The 7,666-nt window shown below is 36.2% G+C and overlaps 1 long non-coding RNA gene across 1 annotated transcript; it reads right to left on the reverse strand.

The window, feature by feature from the left end:
* Positions 1-819: 819 nt before the first annotated feature.
* Positions 820-6,496, reverse strand: LOC140162340 (uncharacterized). The gene is made up of 3 exons (XR_011860244.1): positions 6,412-6,496; positions 2,108-2,218; positions 820-875 (listed from the first exon to the last, which is right to left on the reverse strand). It is a non-coding gene; the product is annotated as an uncharacterized lncRNA (long non-coding RNA).
* Positions 6,497-7,666: the final 1,170 nt, after the last annotated feature.

The raw sequence follows: 7,666 nt of genomic DNA on the forward strand, positions 1-7,666 counted from the left end.
GAGTTATGCTGGATTGGCTCTGTATTTCCTGACCTGTGGCGTCGCGATGGTAGATGTGATATGTGTTGCAGGGAGGAGCCCACTTTGAATCGCGGAGGGGGACTGCGCCACGGCTTGTCCGGGATTTGCGATCCGGCCATCAGGAGGTCCCTCGACGACTCTCGTGTGACGTCACATCTGCCGTCGTGGCGTCGCGGGTCGGGAGTGTGGAGCCGATTCAGGATCGGTCTGTCTGGTGATGTGTCGTAGATGTGGCATGGTGCCGTGGCCATCGTGCGTGGTGGGTCCGGTTGGGTAGGGTTATAGATTGGTACAACTATCTTTTTATCATGTTTAAAATTATGTACATTGGCAAATTGGTTTTTTAAACATTATCGCTGCAATATTTTGGTTGTTTTTAAATTACTTTTAAGGTGTAGTTTTTAATATACAGTGTCAATTTTATTTTGTATATTTTATGTATGTGCATTTTCCTTTTTAGTTGTTCAATGTAAAGCGCAATGGGGCATCTGCGATGCAAATTGCGCTATAGAAATATTGGTTTATTATTATTATTATTATTAAAGAGGGCTGAAACAACAACACTTTTGTTAAACGTACATAACTCATTAACAACAATAAATCAAGCAAGTTTTCAAAGTATATGATTTGTAGAATGGATTTTGCAAACAAGAAGGTGTTATTTTTCAATAATATATTGATTTAGATAATGAAAATCGATTTTATTTTTTGATTGCTTGGACCAACAATACCGAGTCTACCCTTAAATGAATATCGTCGGGTACCTGATAGGATTGAAGGACCAGGTTGATGATATTACTGCTGTCTGCAGCAAGTTTCCCTACCGAAGCCCCTCTGATAAATGGTAGAAAGCTCTGAAAAAAGAAGATATTTTAAATGTGGCATCATCTTTAAGTCTGTCTCGTAGACACATGGCTTGAAGAATCTTATTGAATAATAATCTTGCATTCTATGGTCTAACACAATTTCCCATTTCCTAAAGGAACGACAAGTTTCTGAATTTAATTTTCAAGTTCAATTTTACACCACAAAACTGGTGGTCTATATTGTGGAACTTATTGTTAACATTTATACAAATAATTCATTCAAGTGTTTGCAGTGAGATGACACATCTGCAATAATACAAATGATTGTATAATAATTAAAATTTAAGATGCATATTATAAAAAAAATAATTATAATGGCAGACAATACTACAGTGTGGTCCAAAAACAACTTTACCCAATTTCTAATGTTGGTTTTTCACAGTTGAAAAGTCTGTTTCTAATTTTTGTTGCATACCCTAAAAGAACATCTTTCTGAAAGTATTTGGTGAAAAATTGACTGAAAAAAGGTAAATTACGAATGTTGGGTCAGTTTTAAGGTTAAGGGTCAGAATAATGTTTGTCCACACGTAAAATATGCACAAGACCTTCAATGTTTGGGGAATAATTTATGAGACAAATTTGCTTTCTAAAATACTTAGGCATATGATAATGAAGGCGTGATTAAGGGGTATAGTGAATTATGCACTTACGATAAATTCAAGGTAAAAAGAAATGTAAACAGTATTTTTAAGCTGTTTTCTTTGTTAATTAACAAGTCACACGTATTTTACGTCCCGTTCCAAAATTTCATCTGAAAATTGCAACGTGCCTGCGTACCATCACGTCCGTGGGAGCAAACACTAGATACATAATATACTCTGACGCAGTAGCCATAGGCTTACGCGTGGACAAACTCAATTCTGAATTACATAAAACTGCCGCCACATTTGTAATTTAAATTCATTTTTTACCAAAATACTTTTAGAAAGATGGTCGTGAAGAATTGCAACAACAATTTGAAACAGACTTTTAAAATTTTGAGATATGAAACTTTGAAATTAGGTAAAGTTGCTTTTGGACCACCCTGTAATTACAAAATCAAGTACTTTTGACAATACCCCACATAAACTGAATATTATAATAATGAAACGTTAGACAAATACAGGACAGGACGAGACAGAAGCAGGGAGCAGGACACGGGATTGTGAGTTATTGGAGCAAATAGTTTGCATGCATTGATATTTATTCGTATTTTGAATTGAATTGTTTGAAATGCTTACCTCATAATATCTTACAAAACCTTTATTATATTCATCAGATGCTGTTCCTATAACAAGGATGATGTTATTCTCCTGAAGTAATGAATCAATGTGACCTATAGATGGATAATCCTGAAAATAAAAAATAACACTAATACATTTCGTATTTCGGTTTGAATAATGCGATCTCTACGGAAGTATTGAAATAAAATAATTGCAGGCAAAATAAAGAGTAAAAGGCAATATATACCGTAAACGTTCGCCTAATGGCGGTATGGAGTTTATAGAAATGAGAGAGCGCCCTGCCTGTAAAAGCCCAGTATCATCACTGAAAATTAAGGGCGCGTGTAGTTAAAGCGTGAAACCTATCGACACATTCAATTATGACCAAGGTCAAACAACGATATTCATGATAATGTGGTAATCATTCAGCTATTACGTAGTGACCCTGTTAGCAAGAGTATCAGACGAGGATAGGGGGAACTTTAGATGGTCTCCCATGCAGAAATTTCTGACCGATTTGCTTTAGAATGTCTGTCAATGTTTTTTTTTTCTGATTTGGGGAAATAGTATCTCTTTTTGTTTAAAATCTGTTAATTTAGGTACTTTTTTTTCTCTATTCTGTTGATTTTATCTTTATCGTTTTTTATTTGTTTTATTTGTTTGTGTCTTTTTTTCACGATTCTTTGTTTCTCTGTTGGTTTTATCTCTTTTCATTTCATTTTGCTTTGTTTCTCTTGTATTTAACAATTAATATGGAGAGTAACTACTATGGTATAATGGGTTCTTCCCTGAAATTATATAAAAGCAATATTAATTATTATTATTGTTAAGTTCGTCGGTTTTTATTAAATAGTATAAAACCCATAAAACCCTCACATATCAAATTCGTACCGACTTCTCTATACATGTTTGCACCCAGATTCTTTTGTCGCGAGCGACAAGTCTTTCAATTTGCTCTAGTGTCTTTGACTATGCTTCAGTGGTTATGAAATGATTCAAAAGATAACCTCTGCCCTAAAGGCCGACTTACACGAGGCAATTTTCCAAGCAATTGCCTGTGGCACAGACCTTGGAAAAAGATTGCTCCGTGTATTTTGGATTTGCAAGGAATTAATCCCCAAAGCATCAGGCAAATTAATCCCACGAGCAACAGGCAAAAAGGTAGAGACATGCTCTACTTTCAAGGTTGTTGCATGCAATCTAACCTCCTTCAGCCAATCAGCTGAGTGAACACGAACTGGTCGCTGCATTCATTTGGGAAATGTAGGGACCAACTTGATTCACCATCCACAACATGATAAATGTGTGCACATGCTACTTTATAATACACTTGTAGGCCTATGTTGTTGTTGGTGGTGGTGTTTAGCCCTTTTGATCTTAGTTTTCCTTAGCCTTTTCTTTATGGAAAATTGTATAGATATACAGGAGAGGATGGCAATCTTTTGCTTTCAGGACAACACATGAGCCATTTTGATATTATTACGAAAATCATTAACCACTACTTAATGTTTTGAGTATATCCCAAACCTATGGCCACGCTCAAGGAATTGCAAGGCCGAACATTGCTTCGTCTATTTTGATCAATTGCACAGCTTCATGGTCAGAGCACATAATCTCACCCACTAAGTAATGGGCCTTGCAATGGAAATTGTCTCGTGTACGCCCACCTTAATAATCCCAAGCTTTTGTCTGAAACTGCTCCGAGGATGTGTCATTATAGTTCAGTCTTCGGTTACGTGTAAAGCGATTACCATTATATGGACTATATCACGCATTAAGGCCGACTTACACGAGGCAATTTTCCAAGCAATTGCCTGTTGCACAGACCTTGGAAAAAGATTGCTCCGTGTATTTTGGATTTGCAAGGAATTAATCCCCTGTGCATCAGGTAAATTAATCCCCCGAGCAACAGGCAAAAAGGTGGAGTAGCTCTACTTTCAAGGTTGTTGCATGCAATCTAACCTCCTTCAGCCAATCAGCTGAGTGAACACGAGCTGGTCGCTGCATTCATTTGGGAAATGTAGGGACCAACTTGATTCACCATCCACAACATGATAAATGTGTGCACATGCTACATTATAATACACTTGTAGGCCTATGTGTTGGCAGTGGTGGTGTTTAGCCCTTTTGATATTAGTTTTCCTTAGCCTTTTCTTTATGGAAAATTCTATAGATATACAGGAGAGGGTGGCAATCTTTTGCTTTCAGGACAAGACATGAGCAATTTGGAGCAACTACTTATGTTTTGAGTATATCCCCAAACCTATGAGCACGCTCAAGGAATTGCAAGGCCACCCATTGCTTCGTGTATTTTGTTCAATTGCTTAGCTTCATGGTCAGTGAGCACATAATCTCACCCACTAAGTAATGGGCCTTGCAATGGAAATTGCTTCGTGTACGCCCACCTTTAAGTTCTGAACCTGGATCATAATGATCGCTATACAAAAATTACTTGACTCCGATACCACGGAGTAACGCAACCACTTCGTGGTCTGATGGATATGCTCTGTTGTCTGGTCTACTAGGGTTCGATCCTTTTAATAAAATGAAAAAACAAACAAAAACAGCGGAGCTATTATAATGAATAAATCAATTAAGTAAATAATACACTTTGTATAGTTACACAATTTGAAACATTGAGGACGTATATTTTTGCAAAGGATTTATCTTGGTCATTTAACTGTTACGTGTAAGGCGATTACCATTATGTGGACCGCGCATTGATAGGTACCAGGTGTAGCAAATTTGGTCCCACCGCGGTTTTCGTTGCCGTTTGGAATTATGTTTCGTAGTGACTATTTATCTAAAAAATGATAAAAAAACAACAACAATAAAAACGAATCTAATATTCATTCCAAAAATGGGGACATAAACATTTATTGACGCTTCTTCACATAAAATATGATCAAGATTTGAACCAGTACCCTGAATCATTCAAGGCGCACGCTCTGCCGACTGAGCTAACGGGTCAGACAGAAACACAGTGTAATTTTGAACAGAAGAATATTCACACACTATGAAAAAAATACAATGGCAGATTTACCAAAATGAGTTAGGTATGAATCGATCTGCAAATTAAGGACAATGACATTTTGAGAAAGAATACCTGACCCTCCCTCCAAAAAAAAAATCACCAAAACATTTACCACTCTAGTAATATTAACCTGGAGCGTTTTTGTAGTGAGCCAGATTATACGTTATTCGGCGTATATTAGCGTATAAGTATAATGCAAAGTCAACAGAGGTTATCCGTGTTCTATAAGCTGCATATCCTATCAGCGACCGCTATACCTTGTTTAGGACTTTCAAAAGAAGTACCTGCATGTGCAACCATCATTGTTTCAAAATAGCCCGCCAAAGTCATGCAGGTAAATCCGAGGTCGTGTATTGAATTGGTTTGAATTAGGTATACTACGGGAACAGTCGTTAGAAGTCACACATGAGTAAAGTGGATAACCTCTATTGTTATTGCAGTATAATCATTCCGCATACAGCCACTATAATCACACTCCATGTAACCTAACTGTTTGATCACTTCACGAAAGTTTGTTTGTTGCAGACTCTAACAACACGTATCCTTAATGCTGTTGGGATTTTACAAGGATGGCGCTCTCTCATTTCTATAAAGTCCATAGCGCCATTAGGCGAACGTTTACGGTATATGAAAGTATGTTAAAATTCATAAGGAAAGCTTTGGCTACACTCTATGTACAGTTTCCACCTCGATACATCTGAGCACACAGTTTCGTCCAAGCAAACAGTGAATAATTAATACATATACTCAACCTCTTTCATCTCCAATTTGAGATGAATGTTAAGGAAGTAAAAATCAATGTGGGTGGTAAATCTTAACCAATGACAGATAGGCAAGCAATCATATTTATGCATTAACCCAACCCAGGCCACTGTGAACTCCACCCACGTGGTCCATGCAGCTGGGTAGCTATGTCTGGGTCAGATAACATAAATCACAAGGTCTGTGATATCTTTGTGTATCATGCTCAATCCATCCAATTTTATTTCAAAATTGGCCTCAGCATGAAAGAGCAGTAGATTTGCCAGAAAGAAGAAAGAAAGAAGAAGAAAGAAACTGCTAGATTTTAAGACCTATTCGTAGTAACGGCTAGGTAAAAAAATCTCCAAGACGCAAATTCTGGGTCGATCGGGCCAGTAAACTTTTTCGTCGCCTATAACAGTTCCCACGGAAGGCAAAGTCTCGCAAGGCGCAATGGTAATGTAGTAGAGTGTACAACACAACGATCTTATTGTTATTTATTAGGCTTAGGACACTCACATTTAAAAATTAAAACGACATTTCTTACCATTTCTAATGATTGTGTGTACTCGCCTGATTCTGGATCAGTGTAGCATAATCCATCATTTGGTTTACTTATTCCAGCCAGCTTTGAAATGAAAAACATTATTGAAGAAGAGACATTTAAAATACTTCAGATAATTAAACAGAAAGTGTTAATCATTTTAATCACTTGGTTGTTCCAAAATTATCACAGGGTCCATCTTATTTAGAATTTCCGCATGATTTAAAATTCTGTTTCTTACTCAAGTCATGGTGTGAGCATTGCCGATATGTTTGGGTACCAGAAGGTGCGTAGTTAAAAAAATTTCATCTCATGTATTGTACCCTATATTAATGGCAATCAGCAACACTAGTAGAAAAATTGTAATGAGAATTCTTTCAAAACGATGAGAATTGGACAAAAGTATGAGAATTGTACATTTTCTCATTTCTATGAAACTTTCTCATCCAAATGAATGCAAAATAATAATTAGCGTGTCAACCACCTGTCACATTGTTTTAAATGAGGAAATTTAAGTTTCAACCGTCATCCTGACGTTCTGTATATCATTTATATAGCTACAATCAAGTGCAAATTTGCTGTGACGCATCCACGGTTCAATGACCCCCCGCCCCTTATTCAATGTTGTATAGCAAACACCGCATTTTTTTTAAATGTGCTATATCATGTATATGTTTGCTCCAACATTGGTTGGTGGGGGAGGGAGGGGATTCAAAATAGGCTGGAAAATATACAAATAAAATATCCTATGGCGAACTTCATATCGAGGGTGCAAAATATGCATATGCAGTTATTAGGCCTATGAATTTCTATAATTGAACATGTTGAATTAAACCCAAGCATTAATACATGGAAATAGAAATCAATCAATCAAGATTTATTCATTTAATATTTCATATAATGACATTTTAATAATTATGCAATACAGAAGAAGTGTAAATTGGCAATGTGAAGAAAAAAAAGAAAAGAAAGAAATAAATAAAGAAAGAAAGAAAGAAAGAAAGAAAGAAAGAAAGAAAGAAAGAAAGAAAGAAAGAAAGAAAGAAAGAAAGAAAGAAAGAAAGGAAGAAAGAAAGAAAGAAAGGAAGAAAGAATTGAGATTCACCAAAAGACCCGCTCACCTTCCAATCCACTCATATATCTTTGGTATAAATATATGCCGATAATGCAGTTGTATAAATTGAGTAAATAAGTTGAGGCAAAAAAGTTTTTAAACATATCTTATAGAAGAGAAGAGGAAAAGTAATAATAATAAAAA

This window comes from Amphiura filiformis, chromosome 10 (genome assembly GCF_039555335.1).
Source record: "Amphiura filiformis chromosome 10, Afil_fr2py, whole genome shotgun sequence".
NCBI lineage: Eukaryota > Metazoa > Echinodermata > Ophiuroidea > Amphilepidida > Amphiuridae > Amphiura > Amphiura filiformis.